General features: G+C 36.8%; 1 protein-coding gene across 3 annotated transcripts in view; it reads right to left on the bottom strand.

Annotated features, from left to right (window-relative positions):
• The window catches only part of LOC136409417 (chondroadherin-like), a 121,771-nt gene that overhangs the window by 14,910 nt on the left and 83,494 nt on the right, over positions 1 to 23,367 (bottom strand). The gene's annotated exons all lie outside the window — the stretch shown is intronic.

Genomic DNA, 23,367 nt, shown 5'->3' with positions numbered 1-23,367 from the left:
ACGGATACGGGATTCATGTAATCAGATAAGATATACGCCGGGAATATTTCAACGTGTTCGGCAATCGATATTAAGACGAGCTAATGCTTGCATCGAAGTTGAAGGAAGATATTTTCAGCAACTAGTGTAGGTTTCGTGTTACGTATTGTTAAATGTTTTTTCACAAAAAAAATATGTGTACCATTTGTTTAAGTGTAGTTTTAATAAAGCATTTTTTTGTTTGATTTTTCTTAAATTCCTGGCGTTACTTCTGTATACACCACAAACAAAAGAAGACAAACAATTTCTAGCTTCAAAGATTTCTTTGTACTACATTAAGACTATCACCAAGTTTTAAAGTCATACTAGTTTGCGTCTTTTTGTTATTTAGGAGTTTTTTTTAATATGTAAGGATTAAAAAAAAGTTTGATACTCTGTATCTTGAAAACGAAGCATTACCGGATCTATGTTTATAAAAACATTTCGTTTTAGAATCACCCCTTAAAGTTTATAAATAAAAAGTAAATAATAACCTGTATAACTCGTGTATTAAAAATTGTCAATTAATTTAGACCAATTTGCAATCGCGAAATCTGGGCCACAAAACAAAGTTTTGATGCACTACAAGGCGATAATTTTTAATCCATTTATCATATTACATATAATTATGATACAGATTATCAATTTACTTTCTAGGACATTACAAGTTACCATTCTATTATCGCTCTTGTGTAATAATATTGAAAATTTTATCCACCTGTCAAATTTGCTATTTCAACAATGCAGAGTGGTATCTCATTATTATGCTGAACCAATCACGGGCCTCGCGGTTATGTTAAACCAACTAATTACAGCGGTAATTTGCCCTAGTGTAATTATCACATGTCATATAGCAAGTGCATTGAAAATTATCGATAAATTTTAGGGCAATATGCATGAAAGCAATTTGGGATTTTTTCGTCCTAAATTGCACGACAGCGCTGTGTGTGTGCGCTTTCAACTTAATTTGCATTTGTGCAAACTTTCCAAAAATTACCGATAATTTTAGTTGAGATTATTAGATTACCCCTGAAAATAAAATTAAAATGCTATTGATCTACCAGTTTCCTGGAAATTTCACGAAGGTCGCATGGTACTGAACCCTCATTAGACGTCAGATGCTTCGTTAAAGTATCTGTTTACAAACTTCTTTGGTTGCCCATTAGACCCCATTTTATCAGCACTTCTAACATTGGTATCGCCTTTTGTAATTGATCTCTGTTGCCCTTCTGTCACTTACTAGCCCTAGTAATTATACAGAGCATTTCAAATCCAACTCTCATTATTGAGATCTCGGAAACTAAAGGAGATACGAAGTTTAAATGGGGACGAAACTGCGTAATTTCGCGCTTGACCAAATGCCGTTTTAAAAATTTCCGATTTCTTTTTTATCTTTTTAGCGTTACTTGACAAAGAAGCTCAAAATCAAAAGAACATTTTCATTGTCACTTTTTCTCAGCTACACGATGACGTTTTCTGATTTGCCATCCGACGTTTCGTCTTTTGGCTACCACCATCAACTTTATTTTTCCTTGTGGGCGCCACGTTATATTTTTCGATAGAAAAATAGTCGGATGGTGTTTTTTTTATATCTTCAGAAGTACTTGGAAAATTCAAATATTGAACACGGCATTTGGTCAAGCGTTAAATTACTCAATTTTGCCGCTATTTAAATTTCTTCGTATCTTCTCTAGTTTTCGAGATCTCAATGGTGAGGATCGAATTTGAAATGCTCTTTATAGTTTTTAAAAACAATATGCAATATTTTTTATAGTTTGTCATTTTTTGGGTTTACTAATAATTTCTTTAAATTATTTTTTTTTAGTTGTCTATACGGGTGTTTTAAAAAAGGGGTTCAAGAATGAAGGGTCTGATTCCTTGGCTCATTCTAAGAAAAAGTTCCTATTAACATAGGTCTGCAAACGCACCTTTTTCCAGATACAGGGTGTCAAAAAAAAGATATGTCAAAAAACACGATCAAAAACAGTAATAACTTTTTTTCCTTACTTAAAGAAGATGCTTTACATATTCACTTGCCATTTGTACACAGAATTTATATTTTCGCCGAAAAGAAGCTCTTATTCTTTCGAACAACCCTGAATTTTGTTTAATTGTTTGGTATGCATTTTCTATTCGCTGCTGTAGTCCATCCACATTATTATTATTAATTGGCTTCGAATATACCAATTGTTTTAAATATCCCCAAATGTAAAAGTCAAGTGGGTTCATATCAGGAGATCTAAGTGGCCCTGACGCAGGACCTCCCAGTTCTACTCATTTGTTGTTATACGTTTTATTTAAAAAACGTCTTACGGCGTCAGAAAAGTGCGGTGGGGCCCTATCACGTAAAAACCATTTACGATGGGGTTAACTCTATCAATTAAGAGAACATCTTCAAGTAACAGCGGTAAAGTATTAATTAAAAAGTGCAGATAATTTTCTCCATTTAAACGATTTGGTAAAAACACTGGACCAATTAAACGATCTCCAAAAATGCCCAGCCAAACATTTACAGAATACAGGTGTTGATGTTTTGTGTCCATAACAGCATGAGGGTTTTCATCTGCCCAAAAAGTATTGTTTGTAAAAATAGCCTTGTCAGTAAATAAAATATTAGCAATAAAGTTGGGATTTTCGACAAATTTTCCTAATAGGAATTTACAGAAAGGTAGTCTGGAATAATAATCCGGAAATAAAGGAGCTTGTAGCCGTTGGATATGATTAGGATACAGCTGCTATTCTCGTAAAATCTTCCAGACTACAGAAGCATTAATGTTTATTGGCTACTATTGTTTTGGTGTTGTTGTTCTGGTGCTGATATTCGCATTTTCTTCTACTCTTCTTAGAAGATGTTCTTTAGTTTTTAAAGTTGTCACTGATCTTGTTCGTCCAGTGTCATGTTTTTGAACGTTAAATGTACCAGTTTTCCTTAATCGTTGATGTACTTTCGAAAAAATATTATGTGATGGAAGCGCGCGATAAGGAAATGCCTCTGCGTATAATCACCGTGCTTCAGCAGCATTGCCATTAGCACGACCGTACATAAAGTGCATATCTGCCATCTCTAAATTAGTATAAAAGGCATTTTTATGATAAGAAAGAATGAGCATAAACTGGCAGTACAACAGTTAACACTACTAAATAACATTTACAACATTACATTTCCAGGAATAGAAAGTAATAATGACAACAACAAAAACAGCAACACCGGTATTCTTTTTTTTAACGCTCTGTATCTCGAAAATGGTGCGTTTATGGACTTATGTTAATAGGAACCTTTTTTCTTAGACTGGGTCAAGGAATCAAACCTTTCATTCCTGAACTCTTTTCTTAAAACACCCTGTATAAGTATTTTGAAAATACAGGGTGGACCATCGAAAACTTTCCATTGGATTTTGTGAGCGTTTGCTGGAAAAAATTGAAAAACGCTTGGACCCGTCAATTTTAGATTTAAGGGGGACACATTTCTCTCATGTTATTATGAAAGGAAATGTCGTCGTATGGCAGGGGTGTCAGTGACCTTGAAAATTTTAAATGGAAAGGGGCGCCGAGTGGGCACCTTGTTTTACTATAAAACGCTCTAAATTTTCTTTTCAACGACATCAATTTTTCGTAATTTGGTTTAGCAGTTTTCGAGACAGTACGTCATCAAAAATTAATTTATTTTTTGAAATTTTTGAGAACTGATAAAAAAAATGAAAAAATAGCCTGCACAACAACGGCATGTGAAATGCCAAAATAAGTTTTAACAAGATTTGTTAAACTTGTTAGTTTACTGTCTCGGCGCGAATAATTAAAATCGTATTTTGCCTTTTGTAATGCAAAAATGACCTATTTTGTTGAAGAAAGAGTAGAAATTATTTCCCTCTTCTTGAAAAATGATAATTGCTGCCAAGGCTACACCACAATTGTTTAATGATAAGTATCATGATAAATGTCTATCCCCCACTTACGTTTGCGAATTAGTGAAGAAATTTCAAGAAACAGGTTCAATGTTAAATACAAAGAGAAACGTTGAAAATTCTATTATACCAAATGAAGCTGCTAAAGAAGTAGTTATTAGACATATCGCGATGGATCCTACAGTGAGTATTAAGCAACTCTCAGTTGCATAAGGTGTTTCGCGAACAAGTTTACAGAGAATCTTACGAAAATATAAATTCCATCTGTACAAAATTAAGTTGGTCCAAAAGCTCAATGAAGATGACCAACGTTTACAATTTTGTAAGCTGATAAGTGAACGCATCTTCACCTATCCAGAGGTTCTGTTTAATGTTTGTTTTTCGGATGAATGTTCGTTTTTCCTAAATGGTACAGTTAACAGACATAACTGTCAGTATTGGTTAAATTCTAATCCAAGAATTTTTTGGGAGACACATACCAAGCACCTCAGAAAATTAAATACGTGGGCAGGAGTTTATGGAGATCGGATTGTTAGTCCATTTTTTTACCTGGCAATTTGACAGGAGAAATGTATTTAGAGTTGTTAAAAAACGCCGTTGATCCAGCAATAACAGCTATTATCGAAGAAGATAACCGATATAGCGCAGAAAATTTGACTTTCCAACAAGACGGTGTTCCGCCACACTACTATACACACTATAGCAGTAAGTTAATTTTAAAACGATAATTTTCCAGAAAGGTAGATCGGTAAGAGAGGTCTTATTGAGTGGTCTGCTTGTTTTCCCGATTTAACTCCACTGGACTTTTTTTGTGGGGCCATTTAAAGTCAAAAATTTATTCCACATAGCCAAATTCCTTAGAAAACTTATGTCATTGGATTATAGACGAATCCTGTCAAATAACACCTGAAGTGCTTCAGAATGTCCGACAACACTTTGAACAGGTCCTATATTATTGTATGGAGGTTGGTGGTGGCCATTTTCAACATTTACTGGACTAAAAATGGTAAGACATTCAATTTTTGACGACGTACTTTCTCGAAAATTATTAATTCAAATTACGAAATAATGGTATCCTTGAAAAGAGGATTTAGAGCGTTTTATAGTAACACAAGGTTTTCATTTAAAATTTTCAAGGTCATTGATACTCCTGCCAGACGGCGATATTTATTTTCATAATAATGTAAAAGAAATCTGTCCTAATCTAAAAATAATGTAGAATTGACGGATCCGAGCATTTTTCAATTTTCTTCAGCAAACGCTCACAAAATCAAATGGAAAGTTTTCATTGGTCCACCCTGTATAATTCGTTTGGAGATATTATCATTAGCTTCAAAATTTTGATAACTTTAAAGATCATAACGCGTCCCAATACATAGTTGTTAGGGCTCGTATATCTCCAACAGGCGACTCTATTATAGTATGAGGTGAACATGGGTTACAAATCTCGGTTCGGAGGCAGTTATGGAGGCAAGTGGTTGCTTCAACGACAACTTCAACAAAGCACAAAACTGGCTTGTCCGAAAATACGCCATCTACTTCCTGGCAATCCGGAATTATTGTCTATAGATCTTCTAACTCGGGAAAGTGGTTAATTAAATATTCGTTTCAACCCCTGCCGTATAAAGATGCATCAGGTATAAATGGGAATGCTTCGTCCATTTCAATGGTACTTGTATGCAATTTTTGATCATCAAGATCTGTTGAAGTTTCAACCTTATCAAATTCCCTTAAAGATCTTTAAAAACATTCTGAGTCACTCCCTCACTCATATGCCCCACTACATAAATAAAATCACCATCACAAGCTGTGGCACAAACAAGGCTAAAATCATGCTTGTAATATAAGGAACCAGAATTTAGTGGACACGGCATTGTAAGATATTTTCAATCTATTTCTCTAAGAGTATTAGGAAATTGCTATTTCGCCTGAAAGTTATTGCTAAAACTGAGACACGCATTTCTATCTCGCTTTAGAAGATAAATTGGTTGTAATTTTTCCCAAATGGTCTCACATGTTTCCCGAGTAACTTGAAAAGCCTTAGAACGACCTATTCGAAATTCGAAACATCATTTTTGAAATGACTCTCCATGTGCTAAGTAGGTACTTTAGACTCATCGCCAGCCGAAGCTCTCATGAGAATGGTTCTCTCCCACTATTTCTTTGTGGTAGTAAAGTCGGAACTAACTTGAATAGTTTATCAAACAGGGTGCATTTTTTAGTTAGGAGAAGAACTTATGTTTCATGCCGCTCTAACTCCTTTGGTTCCCGAGATATGAGGTGCTTTTCATATTGGAGGAAGGCACTCATCTTTTATTGTTGAAAAGTTGAAGTCTGCATGGCTTTTTGACAAATTTTCTTTTTGAAAAGAAGTGGCATCGCTGATATACGAAACATCGAAAAATACCACAATGAGTAATGGAGATTCGCGGGTGACGAGCGCGGCAGCCAGCAATCTGTCGAGGTCGACGTACGAGGATGTATCAAATATAAACGGGATTCGTTTCATAAAAAATCAAACTTCATTTAATTAAGCTTAAAAACGTACAATATTTTTCTGCATAGTCTCTCGCCCTAGAACTACACTTTTCCCATCGGATTGGGAGCATTTTTATTCCGTTATCGTAGAAACTTTTTGTATTTTCTTGTAGCCATTGGAAGCTTCCACCGCATCATTGTCGTCGAAATGTTGGCCTCCAAGCGCTTCTTTCAGGGGTCCAAAAAATGGAAGTCGCAAGGGGACAAGTCGGGACTGCATGGCGGATGTTCCAGCCAACTCCAATTTTTACCTTGTAGCATTGGCCGCACGAGACCTGGTGTGAGATGAGCTTGTCTTTGCCTTAACCAGCCCCCTCTCGTCACTTTTTCTCCACTTCATACACGCTTGTTTCGACTCGGACGTGTAATGGTGTATCCAATTTTACAGGTAATGATGCGATTCAAAAAGGCTTCACCCTCTTAGTGGAATCGATTTAAACGTCGCTGAGAAATCCCCAATCGATGTTGCTTGTGATCCTCCGATAACAGACGAGAAACCCATCAGGCGAACACTTTGCGCATTTTCAAGTCATCTGTCGCGATCTGGTGGACACTCCCATAACTGATGTTCAGTTCCTCAACAATTTCCCAGAGAGTTATGCGCCGATTTCCCTTCATGCGATTTCGGCCCTCCTCAATGTTAGTTTCGGACACACTTGTCCTTGAGCGGCGAGTGTGGCTCTCGTTCTCGACCTTTTTACTTCCTCCCGAAAATTCTTTGTGCCGTGCAAACACGCGGGTTTTTGACAGGGTGTTGTCCCCGAACTGTGCCTGTAATCCCTGCAAAATTTTGTCTAAAAACTTTGTTATAATCGGTTGCTTCATGGAGACATACGCTTCTATCTTGCCCAGTTTCTCGTCATACTTAAAGGGATTCTAGGGACTTCCGGTCTGTTCCCCTCTCTCCTTAACGGTGCAGGTCACCTGCGCATCAACTCCCGCATGCTTACGGACCCTTCCGTAATGAAAAAAAATCAGTCCCGCTTATATTTGATGCGTCCCCGTAGGAATGGGTTTCGATGGCTGTTTCGAATCTTTATTTTTGTGTTACTTTTCGCAAATATTGTCTTGTGTTGTATACAGGGCGATTCCAAAGTTGGAGTTATTCTTTCATCAGCGAATGGGACTTCGAAAAATAAGATATTTTTGTTTCGGCGCTTTTTCGAAATGTCAACATCAACGGAGATACGAGGTGTCAAAGTTTTATTTAAAAAATTAAAATTTATTAATAATTGCCGAACCACTTGAGATAATTAAACAAAATTTTGTAGGTGTCAGTAGCTACGTGGGAGGGAAATTCTTCAATAAATAAAATTATTTTTGGGTGTACCAGTGACGCGCGTGAAAAGAGGAAGTTTAATATAAAAAAAATGTATGCCACTGATTTTTCTAAAAAGAAAAATTCTTATTGAATTCCTTGTTGGATTTTAAAAGGAAAAGCTCTTTTACTATTTTTTGGTGCGACGCACCGTTTTCGAGCAAAAAAAATCAATTTGTTATTATTTAGTTTAGCCAAAACTCGAAAATTGTTTAAACTTGTTTTCTGGTAAAAATCATCGAAGCGACAGTTCCAACGCAATTTGACTATCACTAACGCCTACAAAATGTTAAATTATCGCAAGTGGTTCGGCAATTATTAATAAATTTTAATTTTTTAAATAAAACTTTGACGCCCCGTATCTCCGTTGATGCTGATATTCCGAAAAAGCGCCAAAGGAAAAAAAATCTTATTTTTTGAAGCCTCATTCGCTGGTGAAAGGACAACTCCAACTTTGGAGTCACCTTGTATTGGGGACTAATCACCCACTACAAGCCGAACTTGCTATAACCGTGTCAACTTCAGTGACAGATTCTTCTCCTCTCTAGGCTCTGTGATTGCATCGGCAGCCCTTTGCTATGCACACATAAGCTCTCCGAGCCGTTTAATAGAACCGCAATTTAGCGGTCTTTAATTATGTCCTATTGGAGTGAAATTAATACTAAACTAGTAAATACCCTCAGAGGAACTTCCTGTTTCTATTTGCCCATCATATAATATGGCCCTAAATAGATAAATACTATCCGAAACAACGTCGGTCCTAAACCCTTTAAACCCTTTTTACACGCTAATGAGGACATGGTTCCGGAATTTCCGGTGAATGATTCTATTAGGGCTATAAAATGCTGCCTTTGTGAAATAATTTAGTTGTTCGGCTTTACTGTAGCTGAATCACAGAGAGATTTTTGGCATAAACTAAGTTACGCTGATACATTAATTTGAAAAAACAATACAATGAACTGCATGCACTTGAAATCAAAATGGTTGATAAATAGGCGGAATAAATTCTAGACTCAAATCGTATATTCAGAAAATAGGCACTTTCGTACGCAATGGGTTCGCAAAAAAATAAAAACCGCAAAAACAGTTCATCGCTCCATTATTCCTAACCGAAAAATTGATTAAAACCGTCTATTGCTAAAACGGTAATTAAAGGATTTTTCATTCTGTTTGAGGCAGGGTGAATAATGAGTTTTTCATTCAGAGCCTGTCGATATTTGAGCGGCGAATTTTTTGTTTCGCGCAAATTGTAGTCTTACCGATGGAAATCATTTAACGCTCCTGTATTTTTTGATTAATTGACTATTTTCTTTGCTGTATTACCTCGAAATCCCGCTAACAAATCTTCCGCACGACTGACAAAACGGAATTTTGGGACTGAGCGCCCTTGCTATCACCGACAGTTAAATCTATCTGCTACAGCTTAAATTCGAAACTTTAGCCGGTTAGTAACAAATGGGGAACACAGGTCGATTTACTGCAGATAGGGAGCTAATTTCGGGAAAACAAGCAGACAGTAATCAATCTGAACTGAACTAGAGAGAACCATCACCTAAGCATGACTGGGTTAGGGGCATTACAAGGCAGGTTGTGGTTAAGTGGTCAGTACGGGACTGTTGATCTATGGCCATCTATAGAATCGAAAACCGCACTTTCCCAGTTGAGAGATTACCCTTGATGTAGGCTTATCAGTTAGCTGTGATGGGCGGGCGAAAATGGGCATTGACTGGGAATAATAAGTGGCAAAAGTGCTGATTTGTCCCCAGTCAGGTCACTAAAAATTCTTATAATTTTGCTTTTTTCACAAATGATTAATGGGCCAAAAGTAACGTCTTTTTTAACATTTTTCACTGGAATAATTTCATGATTTTATGCCGTTTTACCAGTTACGAGTTAATTATGGCCTTTCATGTTCTAATTTTCATGGCGATTTATGTAAATGGCTGCATGTTATAAATACTAAATACCTCCTTTCTTATAGTCGCTACCCGAACGTTAAGAACATAACATGCCAGGAATGTTTCGTTTGAATTGACTTATGGTTGAAATTAATGGAATTTGTACCAAGCTCGCCCGGAATAGAACGAAGAAAGTGTCGGTTTTAGTGGAAGATATCAATGATCAAGTGTGAGAAGTGGCTTCAAAATGGAGATCAGGAAATGTATTTTTCCAGTTTACAATTTTTACGGTTTGGTCTAGACCCGCGGAGTGTAGAAGAAAATTTTTTTACGAATGGCACATCCTGGACAATCTTTCAATACTCGTAAATCGTGTAGACAGCAGCATAAAAGAAGAGTAAAAACCGCGTTTGAGAGTGAAAATGATTGTGTCCGACACATTGAGTGGGTTTTCCTGGAAGTTATCAAAATGATTCATTTTATTACGACGTGGCTGGATAGAGTGCGCTAAAATGAAAAAATGACGCATTTCAACCTTGGACCAAGTACAGGGTATTAAAAAAACAGTACAAAATATATAACGAGATAATATTATGGACGAACGTAAACTAAAAAGTCTTAATAAACACGGGTTCTCAAAGTAACGGTTTCGGAGATACGGAAGGTTATTATTTTTTGACATATTTAATTGTAATTATTTATTACTAATTTATTGTGAAAAAACAAACAAACAATAGAAGCTTCTAGCGAAAACAAAAAATTAAGTTGCCTAAAATGTTCAAAGTGCCCTCTTTTCATTTTCTAGCAGCCACCACATCTTTGCCTGAAAAATAATCGAACTCTTTTTAAAATCCCCTCATTGGCTTGGATGTGTTAGCGTGTTTGCTTAATGCGCAACTACAGGTCTTCGAGACTATTTACAGGAGTACCATAGACTAATGTTTTCGCATATCTCTAAAAAAGAAATCTAGAGGGTTTAAATCAGGTGATCTTGCAGGCCATAATACAAGTCCGCCCTTTCTTACCCATCTACGCGGAAAAGTTTGATGAAAATGCTCTCTAACGGGGTTCAAAAAATGAGCTGGAGCACCATCATGCTCGAACCACGTTTATTGCCTTTGGTCTAAATGCAAAAATACGTGTCAGTTAAACAGGCTTAGCAAACGAAAAGCTGTGCACTGACAAAAGTCAAATACTTAATATTTATACTATGATAAGAAAATGCAAGTTTTTGCTAAATAAAAAAGGAGGTAAAAAAAAAGAATAACTTTTGTTTATACGTGATAAATTAGTAATAAATAATTGCAAATAAATGTTTTTAAAAAAATGGCCTTCCATATCTCCGAAACCGTTACCATGCGAACCCATGTTTACTAAGATTTTTCTGTTTATTTTGATCCACACTATTACTTCTATGAATATTTTACACTCTGTTTTTAAGACCCTGCCTAGCTTCACACGGAGTGGGTTTTAAAAGTTTTTAACATATTACACATCCACGTAACGTAAGATTAACGCAACGAAAAAACCATAATGGTCAATTCACACATTCACAAGAGTATCGCCAGGTCCGCAATAAATTTGTTCAGTTTACTGCCTCGCAAATTGCGTTTAATAAATCTATAAATTGGGTTTAGGTCGGAAGTATTTTGTGTGAAATCCCAGCTCCAAGCTCAGCGAAATTACTTGGATGAAAATTGTTGAATAATAAAGTTTTACGCGTGTTCTTTACTAAAGCCCCTGTATATGACTGTGCCGTATTTCTATACGAAATCGCGTAACAGAAATTCGGAGTGTTGTGTAGTGTACCGTGCTCATTTCATATTATGCATTATTCGCGGATTTAACGAGAAGTGTGCTCCACAAACGAACAATACTGGATAATTGCATTACATTAATTTGAAGTCCTGGGCGAAAGTTTTGAGGCGAATTTTGGAAAGTTTTAAACCATATTCCCAATTATTTCAACAAAATCCGAAGAAGACCTCCATAGACGAACCGATGGGGTACTTGTAAACGTAAACTAAGTGGGACTTCAGAACATTCCTCCCGGAAAGCCTCCGCACTCTACGACTGAAATAGGAAAAATTACGGAAATTAGGTACGTCCTCCTTGAATATAACGTTTTCGCACTATCCAAGCCAACCTTATGATACGCCCAATCTCATGCTCATGAACTTTCGCATGTTGTGAGAAATCCCAACCGCACCCTCGCAGGATTTTTCCTGATTCCTTTAACTGAAGGCAGGCACACTGCACCGCCGATTTCATACACGTCTATGTTGCTATCTAAATTCGAGAAGCTAATTACATTTTCATAATTCAGTTTAATATGCAAATTGCGAAACGCTTTTAACTTTTAAACACGTTTGCACGGTCCCTCCGTACTCAAAATTCCGAGTGCAAGCGTTAACGAAAATTGTTATTAGAGTAATAAGTTTGGCTCGTGATGAACAATTTTTGTTTATACAAACTTCTGAAATGTACAGGTGCATTTTTATTAGCATTTCCTGGCATCAGAACCGCTTTTTTCCCCCTGTATTCAATTGCGTTCGGAAATTTCATCGCAAACGTAAAAACCATTGTTTAATAAAATGCCGCATCACAGGGAGCATTTATTTAACCTCGACAGGCAACAGGGGCATAAATTACCGAAAGTTCAGATGCGGGTAAATAAATAACAATCCGGCTCGTGCTGTGTGTCCACAAAATTTGTGTGATTTGTTCATGGTCGCTAAACAGATCGTTCCCCTAATTTGCTGTGCTGCTTGGGAATTTGATTGCATTATTTGAGCTTCCGCCCAAAAAACTGGCCCAAAAACCATAAGTCTTCTGGACATAACAATCTACCGATATTACAGCATCCCAGTGCGAGGCAATCGAAATATGGGCTAGTTAAAAGTAACAACCGAACTAAATTACATCCGATTCGATTTCGGTCGCTTTATTGCAGCTATCTTGACCCCGTTATCTCATGATGGGATTTTTAATTGAAACACCGTTATTAATTGGGTTTCGCATCTCTGAAGTAATTGCCGCAGGATAACCCTTTGATTTCGCGATTGAAAAAACGGTAAAATTTGTATTTTTGTACCAGGATTTGCTTAATAGAAGAGGAATATTTAAAAAGAGTGTAGTCAGAAAATTCAATTAGCCTGCCGCTTTGGAGCCCAAATTAAAAGGGCTGAAAAAGCGCCTTGAGAACTGGGAGCGGACTAAATTGAAAGTTCTACTAAAGCATGGACAGTCTCGGGAATCTCTCTCACATCTTACTTAAAAATAGATCTGAGCTATCCAGGGAGTCTTATCGAAAATAAATCTCTTCCTTCATATTTTACCATACACAAGAAAAATGTTAAGGCCATTATCTCCCTGCCAACCTCTAGCCGTAGGCATCGGAACCATTTAAAAGAATCAACAGGAATCGTCTCATTTTCAATTTAAATCATGTGCTTATTATTATGCAAATTAAAATATGTTTTTAAAGGGGGGAAAGGTGATTAATTTTTCCCCATTAAAACATAAAATCGCCATAATTATGCCGTTAACGGGCCTTCGAATTCTTAAGGAAAAGAAATCGTTATTTGCAGAGATTCTTGCTATTAAGCCTTTTTGAAATATCGAGAGCGTCGGGATGAATTACGATTGTTTAAGGTGGAAAAGATCGTTTTTTTTTAATGACGATATTATTTGAATCTCCGTAAGATCAAGAATCCGGTTTGGAGTATTTCAATTGAATTAAAGTTCCGTTTAGGGTATTTGGATTAATGGCGTGGGTTGAGAGGCAGTACTCGCACGGACTTTGTACAATATTTTACACACAGGCTCGGTAAAGTACTACTTTTCAGAGCATTGCTTTTGAACTTTAGAAGAGAGTCAGGTCTTCAGCTTGGTGAGGCAAGGCTGGTAGAAGTATTATTTCCCCTCTGAGGAAAGTATTTTTCTTAAGTATTCTTCCCAGATATGTCGTATGGCGAAGTAGCTTAATTTTGGCCATGTGGTCATACTAATACAGAGCTATTTACATAATCCTCAATCACTTTTCTTCATTTATACACCTCGCTTATGAGGAAATTTGACCCCATTTTCGTTCAAATCACTCGAAATTCATTGCATGTTTTTGTGGACAGAGACGATTTTTAATCAATTTTTAACCAAAATATTCAAATTAATTTTATTTTCTCTTTTATTATCTTTTTTAATTTTTCTATAACGTAAATAAAATATAATAAAAGTAATATTTTTATAACGCTAAAATTCCGGATAACGGAGGTCTAATCAAATTTAATATATCGAAAATGAAAGCGTGGGGCAAGACTGAAGAGGAGTCAGTGGTTCATTCAAGTTCATCCAGGGAATTCCGTTTTATTCGTTTTAAATCCGAACAATGAAACTTGGCAAATCTTCTTTCTCTCAGTCTTATCGCTGCCATGCGGCACCTCAAAGGAGTTTTCGGGCAACGTTAATCATCTACTAATCAGGTACATTCGAAAGGCGAATCCCCTATAAATATCAAGGATTGATACAACCGCTAACCACCAAATTATAGCTGAATCCATGTTAATTATTGGAGCCCACATCACCGACTTAGCTCTGAACTGATTCCCATGTAGGGCCGAGCGGTACATATGTTAGGCCAAATTGATGGCCACAATCGTGGCGAAATTTACTGGGCGACTGTGCAATATTGGACGCTTTCCTTGAAAATTTAGCTCACAGTTTGTCATTGTCTGGACGGGAAATATATTATTCCTAAATACCCACCAGCAGACCAGTTTTTTGGGTGGCGCTTTTGTCCTGCAATTTTCGAGCTTGTTTATTAGATTAGAGCAAATTGGGCCCTTATAAATCATTTCGGGGATCTGCGATCCCTGAAGCAACGCGACTATCATATGTAGCTCGATTATGCGTGAGACGGTGATTAAATAACACGGCAGGAGATCATTCTGTTTGCCCTGGATTAAATTCAATTAGGTAACGTCTAAGTTCGATTCGGGCGTCTTCCATGTTAATGTCTACATGTCAGAAAATAAACAGGTTTTCAATTTTAATTACCATTGGGAATGCCTGAAATGCTTTGAATTTAATTAGGTGCAAACAGCTATTATGTTTCGATTGACTGTAAATATTTCTATCTCAGACAGCGAAGCTTTAGAATTCCTTTCAGTTCGATATATGCAGTGGGTGGGACACGAGGTGATTTAAATATTTTCTGGTTGATTTGTAAAAAGAAAAAACAAGTGCAAATCCAGCGCAACTTTTCGGGTCACTGGAAATAAATTCGAACTTATGTGCGGTACGTTGCGTTACACAGTTTAGATCGATGAGGGTTCGGAGTTTTACAACGTTAAAATTTCAGTTTGATTGTCTCAAAGCATGTTACTGAATTTCTTCATAAAAGTCTGTCAAGACCTTATTCTCCTTTAGTTTAAATGTATATGTAATAACTGCTTGCGACTAGGATAAAGCACCAAAAATCATCAAAATTCCGACATTCCTAAACTTCCAGGTTTTGTCCAGGTAAACAATTCCATCAAGCTCCTTTCATGCATATATTTATTCATAAATAAATCTTCAGAATTTGGCAAGATTTGCAATGCAATTTACGTTTTATGAACTAACTTCAGATACTTTATGGCGATGAGGGTATAAAGTTTCTAAATTGTACTTTAATTTTGTGAAAACATGTCTAAGGAATTTTCATAGCAATTTGAGTTTTTAAACAGCCTTTAAGAGCTTATCCACCAGCTGTAATAATTCGTCATTTCAAGGGGATAGCATGAGATGCCAGCAAAATTTCCACGTTTCGAAGGCATTTAGGTTTTGTTAGATTAGTTGGATTTATTGATTGATTAATGAAAAATCGTTTAACGCAGTTTACATTTTGTGAAGCAAGTTGAGAGTTTTCGAATCCTCAAGTTGAACTTTAATTCTCCGAAACTATGTCTCACAATTTCTGATATCAATTTTAGTTTTTCAACAACCTTCAAGACCTTATTCACTATCTGCCATCACTCATATTATGAATCAACAAAATTCCGACATTTCACAAGCCTTTAGAATTTATTCAGGTCAATAGTTTAATGTAGTCCCTTTCAACCATACATTTTTTCTTATTTACTCATGAAAGACCCTTAAAATGTGGAAAAACTCACAAATAAGTTTATGTTTTGTGAAGCATGTTGCTTAAGATAATATCGAGCGATGAGGATTGAGAGTTTTTGAATACTAAAATTTTACTTTTTTATACTAAAAATATGGTTTTGGATGTTGCACATAATTTTGAGTTTTTCAATAACGCTCAAGACTTTACTAACCCTGTGGGGAAACTCGCTATAACAAGGAGAAATCACCAGAAATAAGCAAAATTCCAACATTTCAGAGGCTTTCGGGTTTTTGCTCCGTTAGCATATCTATTTAGGTTTTCTAAAGAATGTCGCTGTAAATAATTTAGAGCGATTGGGGTGACCCGTTTTTAAATTCTAAAATTGTGAGATTTACTCCCAATTTCCAGAACTAAAAAAATTAGTTTGACACTCTGCAGAATAAAAACAAGTAACTTTTGTATAAGGCAAGTTTAGCCGAATCGCTCTAGTCTCTTGTCTACTAACACGCTATACTCATCTCTACCAATGTTCCTGGGACGGCCTGTACAGCAAGTGAGGTTCTGCAAGATGTGAAACTGAAATTTCGATTTTCAAAACGCCGGAAAACTGACAAAACTCTGAAAACCAAACTCGGACGGTCGATTTTTCCATATGGCACTCTGAAACACAAATTCAACTTCCCTATCTCCTAATCGAGGAAATGATTTCCCAAATAACCACCGAAATTAGGGAATTACGTACGTAAAACTGAGACGATAATATAATCCCAAACCGTGCAATTAATACTAATACTCGATCTTCGACTTCGTAAAGTCCCTAATTATGACGGATTGGTACATGGACCATCCCTTAGCCGGCTATGCGCTCACTAACTGGAAATGCAGAAGATAAATAATAGCGAAGTTTCCTTGAAAGGATTTCCTGAGAGCGTGTGTTTAAAAGTGTGAATGCAGCTTATAAATCTCCCTCTTAGTAAACTTGTTTCTCCTATAAACGACAGAGATTTTTCCATTCTTGCAGTTCTCGGATTTGTTTTATTTCGAAGAAGTTGCAAATTTAGTTTCAAAATTTTTGTTTTTTTCGTGATCGTGTGTAGGAACAAAATCTAATAAAACTCACTACATTCTACCCAAATACCGACATTAATTTTATATAAAGAGCTTGAAAAGACATCTAAGGGGGTCGCCTTCAGTCCGTTTTTATGCGGATACTAAAAGCTTTTGAACATCGCCCCGACCCTCGAATAACCTCTTAGCAATGGCGACAAAAAAGTGTTATGGGTTACTCCTACACACTCCTTGTTGGTGTAACTGTTGTATATGCCTATAGTGCTCTAATAAATCTGGCAGATGCCATAGAACTTGAACGATATGGATAACTTTAAGAGGGAATAGCGTCCTCCTAGTTTACCCAAATATAAAGAGACACTTAACACGTTTTAATAACCCTAAAGTCCCATGTACCATAATAATTTAGCGAGTACAAAAGGCCATTCGGGGAGCAACAAAACTAAAAGTTTGGACATTAAAACGCTCTGACCATAATATCAGCGAAATACATCTGGCGTTCGCTCGTTCAGTTTGAACTTATAGCACTGGCGAATATCGGTGTAATATTTAACGATGCCTAGAACATGCTGCCTTATTAAAGAGCGGAAACGCTACGAAGTACTTTAATAACCGCTAAGTGGATAGGTAAATTCCCCTTAACAGTAAGGCCCTTTGTTTGCTCTAGAAATTTAATAAGAATTAACTTCGAAGCTTGATGATTTCCTGTAAACACGTACAGTAATTGGAGCTACTTAAGATCCTCATTCTGAACATGCCGCCAGGATGTCTGTGCGATTGAATCTACTGGTCTGAACGTTTCCTCTTCCCAGGATCCTATGGGGATTTGCTCTTGGAGAATTGCTTGAAACTGTACCTCGACGAGCTGTGTAGTCCCCTTAAAAAAAGATTTCTAACTTTGGGAAAAATTATTCTTTACGTACTTCGCGAAGTAAAATGACACGAAAGGGCCTCTTAGGGATCTAATTTGAATTTCGCACAGGCTATAAATGGATCAACTACATGGTATAAGTACCCATTGTGAGTGATAAATACTTTTTTTGAGCGCTTTTTTACAGGAAACCTTTATAGTCCTTAATGTTATATATGTTATACCGTGCGTCCTGAATTGCAATTGCAACAACTTAGTAGGGAGGCGGTAGGGAATGTGACACTGCTCAGGTAGCGAAATATTTGATTTTTTTGGTTCTGGGAACTATACAGAATCTATATGCACAAGTGTTAGGTGGAAACATAGGGATTGTGTAAGTGGAAGAAGGAACGCGTAAGGTTTAACATGCCTCCGAGAAAGACCAACAACGAAGTGGGTAGAGTCAGTCTCGCCGACGTCTCCACTTTGATATTTAGATTAGCGTCAATTTGGCTGCTTTTGCGGCCAGGGCAATTTTTAAAAATATCAGAGCAAAAAGCAGCAAAATAAATAAATAAGAAAAAATACTAATCGATTACTAGAACTTATATTAGTAAAAATTCTGAAACGGTAAGAGATCTGGTAACATTGGACTGACTCTGCCCACATCAGCCACTACCCTCGCAGCCCACCTCGTGGGTCTTTGTCGAAGGCACATTAAATCTTCTCCCATTTACATAATCCCTATGTTTCCATCTGAACAGGTGATACCTGTATAATATTAGACTCGACCTTCTTCAAGTTAAGCGCCAATTCATCAATATCCTGGCAAATTTACCATGTCAATCCACGGAAGGAAACTTATTAATATTGAATGTAACTTTGTCATGCGATTTTTATAAGTGTCTTTAAAAATGGGCCACGCCAATGGGTATCACGAAATATTCCCCGAGTTTCTTCTGTAAACCAGAATATTTCCAATCCTTCCCATGAATTGGTGGTACCGCATTGAACTCAAAAGTAAAGAAACGTCTTCTAATATGTTTTTCACCCTGTACATTAGCGGGTTATTGACTAACAAGCAGTTCTTCAACATCCAGTCAGAGGGTGACAGCTATTAGTTGACAACTAACTGTTAGATAAAGTGTTTTTTAAATATAGTTAAGCTTAACCAGCAGTTGAAATAAGGAGAGCTATCTAAAACATCTCCGCAATGAACCAAGACGGTTTGATTGATGGTTATTCCTGACTGTAAGTTTCTTCATATGCAGTTTAGTCGGACGTTCGAGAACCGGTCCTTAGAAACAGTAACTCTTCCACAAATACTTGTTTAAAAATTTCACTTACGAACTATTAAAACCGCAATAAAACCAAGTAGTGTGGTTAAAAATGGCCGCAGTTTCCAACTCGACTTGTTCCGATAAGTTGAGTAACATTCTCTCGAACTCCCGTGTAAGGTGGGAAGAAAACACCCATTGGAGTCCATCAAAAAAACCACCGGAAAGTTGCTTTTCCTTGAACGTGCTGTTTACACACAGCTAAGCAAAACCAAGTTCCTCGATCCTAAACATACGGAGCGATTTGCTCGAGTGTCGACCCTAAACAGAGGCATTGTTTAACATAAAAAATTTATTGCGTGATATGTGAAATTTTCCAGGTATCCTGCTGTTTGTTTAGGCTTTCTTATGTGTTTCCAATCTGACATACACATTTGCGCTTTGTTCAAGCTTTTGATATTGATTTTTAAAAGAGTAGAAAAACCGCTTTAGAAGTTTACGCGATAAGAACCTCTACCTGGCAAGTTTATACAAGCAACTATTTGCTCTCAAGTAAACCAACCTCCTTATCTGGCGAATTATGCATAAAACCCTCGTAAAATGTTTTCGTTTCGAAATAGGTAAGTCCTTTTAATAGGGACTAGAGAAAATCAGGACTCTACATAATTTTTAGATATTTACTTGCCTACAGGCATCTTCGCTCGAAACTGCACTGCTTGAAGATAACAACGGACATAAAGATATCCAATTTAGCACAAACGCAGAATGGAAATTTATTCATATTGCTGTGCAGTTATCGACCAGGTGGTTGCAAACCGGTGCGAGTCCCACGATAAAGGATTCGTGTGATAGGTAGATTTTAATCTCCCAATATTTATATCAAATTATTCAATCAAATGAAAGCCATGGGCTGTCGAATTGAAAAGCTACCTCACGCGGGATTTATCCAGCTATAAATCAGGCTAAATTCAGGTTTTAGTTGCTAATGACTACTGGCAAATATGTCGCATAGAAAACTGTTTGTTAGATTAAACGTTGATACCAATATCCTAATTACCGGCCTGCCTCTGAAGTGCGCTCTGGAAATTGTAAATACCTTTTCGGATTCCGTGATTATTTACATCTAATTAAATTTACAGATAATCAATCGGTGCAGGTATTTCCATTAAACTAAACTCATCGCGTTATTCGCTTTTATTTCCTGACATATAGGCATAGTGTGAAATATGGCCAATGAAAGTTAGGATTTAATTGGATTTAATCTATTTGAGCAAATGCTCCTGATGGTGGAGTTATTTAGTGGAGGAACCTTGGGATAAAGAATGATCTGTTTAAGCTTTGCAGCACTGAACTTTAATTAAATATTGGGAAACACCGTACTACTTACATCAAGGGGCGAAATTGCCAACAGATGATTTGGAGCGATGAAGGGCGGGAGTTTTCTAACTTAAAGAGATATTACGACTTATCGCATATGCGGGCTTATAGGTTCTGGCTAATTAATTTGAAGTATCCTTTAAGTTAATTACTCCACAAGCCTCTGAGATATCGCTGCTCCAGCTTTGAAAACTTGCGAAAATTAGGTAGCTATCTGCCCACCCCTCACTTTGGAAATTTTTTACTTTTGGAGCGGCTATTCCTCGGTCGAAATGGCTGACATAGATCTTGTATTTACTTGGGTACTTAAGGAAATCCTAGAGCAGCGAAGATTATAGGTATCTATCAAAGAGCATCACCTATCTCAGGTACTGTAGGAGGTATTACAATCTTATTCAGACGATTGACTTAAGGCAATTGCGGAAAAGTATCCCCAACAGTTTTGTGTGCAAAAAAGAATGTTCTACTGCACACAGGCAAACAAACCTCATATTGGAAGTGAAACCTAATCCTTATCAACACTAACAAGAATAATTAAATCCTGGGAAATCCTATTATGGTGCAGGAATATGGAAATCAAAAAATTTCTCGGTTGCACTAACAACAAGAGTAAAATTCTGCGAAATCCGTTCATCCTGCAGGAGGTATAAAACTTGAAGAGTGAATATTTCCAAACTCAATTTTTCGTGAAGAAAGAAGTACATTCCTGCGCCCTAGTAGAAATAACTGATATCGCAAGTGGGATTTCAGTATGGTAATAGCTAAATCGCGCAAAACTCATCAGAAACTATCTTATGGAGAATCTCGTCGAAACAACCAACAAGAATGGAGAATTTCGAACCCATTTATAAAGATACGTTTTCCTTCGCGCGAGTAGAAATAATCCATATTGGAAGTGCAATTTCATCTTTATGATCGACAGCAAAATGCTTCAAAATCCCTTAAAAACTATTCTGCAGAGGCCCCTGCAAAAATGATCAAACTCGGTTTTACGGCAGTATAAGATCCCATTTTTCATTATTCTTATCAATGCTAAGAGGAACAGTAAAATCCTGCAAAATTCTTTCACCCAACAGAATTAAGTGGGTTATAAAATTTGAAGAACGGTAACGTTCCAACACAATTTTGAGAATGGAAAGATACACATTCCTGCACACGAGTACGAATAACTCATTCTGAAAGTGGAGTTTTATCCTTATGGGAAGAGCTAAATCCTGCAAAGATCCTCAGAAGTACGGTGCCTAATCCTATAGAAACTGTCGAACCGAGTTTTTCTTACGAAAAAGAACATTTTTCTACAATAATGGAATCCCGCGAAATTCATTCATGTTGAATCACCATTGCTTGAAGAATGGAAACTTTCAAATCCAGTGTCGTATCCAAGAAAATACACTTTTCTGTACACGAGCAGAAATAACTTATATTGTAATTGGAACGGGAAGCATTTAAATCCTGCGAAAATTTTTTACATTTTAATATTCAGCAAAGTAGAATCAAGACGATTACTCCGAGGAATTCTACAAGACAATTTCTTTTGCCAGATTCTCGAGATATATTACTTGTCAAAAAAATTCGAACACTAAGAAAAATACTATTTTTATGGATAAATTTTGGTATACAAATACTTATTAAATAAAAACGTCATAAAAATAATAAAACTAAAAGAATATTTCTTTAAAGTTTAAGCTTATTTGCAATTGTATTACACATCGTGGGGTTAATAATGTGTGGGCCTCCCTCGAACATTTGCACATTCAACTACTCGTGTCGGCATATTTCGGATGAGGTTATTGATTTCCTCGTGAGGCATGGTGTCCGATATCACTAAAATTTCATGTTTTAGTTGATCCAGCGTCTCTGATCGCCGGGGAAAATTATTCAGTCTTCTCCCTATCATGTCCCACACATGTTCGATTGGGGATAAGTCTGGGGAATGGGGTGGCCAAGGCAAAACAGTAACATTAGCTTCTTCGAAACACTCCATAGAAAGACAGGCAATATGAAGCCGAGCGTTATTTTGCTGAAACAGGGCGTTAGGGATGTTTTGAACATACGGAATGATAACTGGCCTTAGGACGTCCTGTACATAGCAATGTGCATTTATACTTCCCTGACTGAAGATAAGAGATCTACTTCCATAGTAGATAGCTCCTCAAATTATAATGCCCATGGTTCTGGCCACATGTCGTTCGATTGAAAAATCCGAATTACGACTTTCTTCTTTTGTTGTCCCTAGATAGAACCTAGATTTATCAAAAAAGACCAAGATCCCAGTTCATTCGGTTACGGCACCATTTCAGTCTTTGTCGTTGATGTTCAGGCATTAGGAGAAACGCCAAATGCGGACGGTAACTGTGAAGACCAAAAGATCTGGCACGACAGTATATTTATGCAAGAGCATTTGGTCGACCAACTACATTATACTACACAGTTGCCACTTGAGTTGAGGATATGTGGCGATCTCTAAAAGCTAGAAGTCGTAAGTACCGATTTTGTCGTTCTGTAGTCTGTTTAGGTCTTCCCGACTCTCAAGCACGGCCTTCTCTATTTTCTGCAGACCAAGTACTAACACTCAATTATTGTTGATACAGATCGGTCCATTCTTCTGACAATTTCTCGGATTGGAACACCAGCTTCTCCGAGTCCGACAATTAGCCCCCTTTCAAATGGTGCTAGCTGTTGAAGATTTCTTCGTGTTCGCACTCGAGGCATTGTTAGCGATCACTATGACAATACGATTCAAACTGGCAACATTTATTGTTATTGGGTACCATGAACATGTCAAAATAAAAACGTTGGACCATGATGAAAATTTTAACAAAAAACATTTAGTTTTTATCGAATTTACTTGAAACTTTAATCGATTGGTCTACAGTAACATTACGAAGGAGGCCTATACAATATTAATCCTACGGTGTGTAATACAACTGCAAATAAGTCTAAACTTAAAAAAATATCATTTTAGCTAATAAGTATTTATATACAAAAATTCATCCATAAAAATAGTACTTTTCT

This window comes from Euwallacea similis, chromosome 6, assembly GCF_039881205.1.
Source record: "Euwallacea similis isolate ESF13 chromosome 6, ESF131.1, whole genome shotgun sequence".
Lineage (NCBI taxonomy): Eukaryota > Metazoa > Arthropoda > Insecta > Coleoptera > Curculionidae > Euwallacea > Euwallacea similis.
Note: the sequence above shows the minus strand (reverse complement) of the source record. Positions and strands in the feature narration are given on the sequence as shown.